Raw genomic sequence first — 610 nt, 5'->3', positions numbered from 1 at the left:
GAAGAGGAAAGTCACGCTTTCCGCTTCCTTTGGAATTTTACACCACTTCTCATTTTCCCTGTAAAATTTTGAAAGCGGCTTTATTCGGAAGCTGCCCAAGGGGGTGTGCTGCAGGGACAGGACACTGGTGTAACGTACCCGTGCTCACGTGCTCTTCAGGAGGGAGCGAATGGCTTCACCGGGGAGAGGGGAGATGTGCCGGGTCTGCCTGCCCACTAGCCATTCCTTTCAAGTGTGCTACGCAAACAGGGACCCCTTCAGCCCTCTTTGTCAGCAAGACCACCCCGGTTGGACGGGCGCCGAAAATGAGCAAGGAGAACAACCTACTTCATCGACAGCCAAGCCAGGTGGCTGAATATACGGGGGAGAAATCACTGCCAAGTTGCGTGGCAAGCTCATGTTCTCTGCCGTGGGGCCCCGTTTTGTGCTGGGGAAGAGTCAGGACTCTGAATCGCAGTGTCATGGGATGCTTTGGGCAGAGAATCGACTGCTGTTGGCTGGAGGTGCTGAGAGACACTGCTGATCTTGCTGTAGCTCTGAAAATAGATCTGCACCTGCTATTAGCATCAGCTCTGCCATCAAAATCCAGTCCAAGGGTGTAAATAACTTA

Source organism: Charadrius vociferus, unplaced genomic scaffold, assembly GCF_000708025.1.
Source record: "Charadrius vociferus isolate BGI_N301 unplaced genomic scaffold, ASM70802v2 scaffold822, whole genome shotgun sequence".
Lineage (NCBI taxonomy): Eukaryota > Metazoa > Chordata > Aves > Charadriiformes > Charadriidae > Charadrius > Charadrius vociferus.
The sequence above is the reverse complement of the archived record's forward strand: the minus strand, read 5'-3'. Positions refer to the sequence as shown.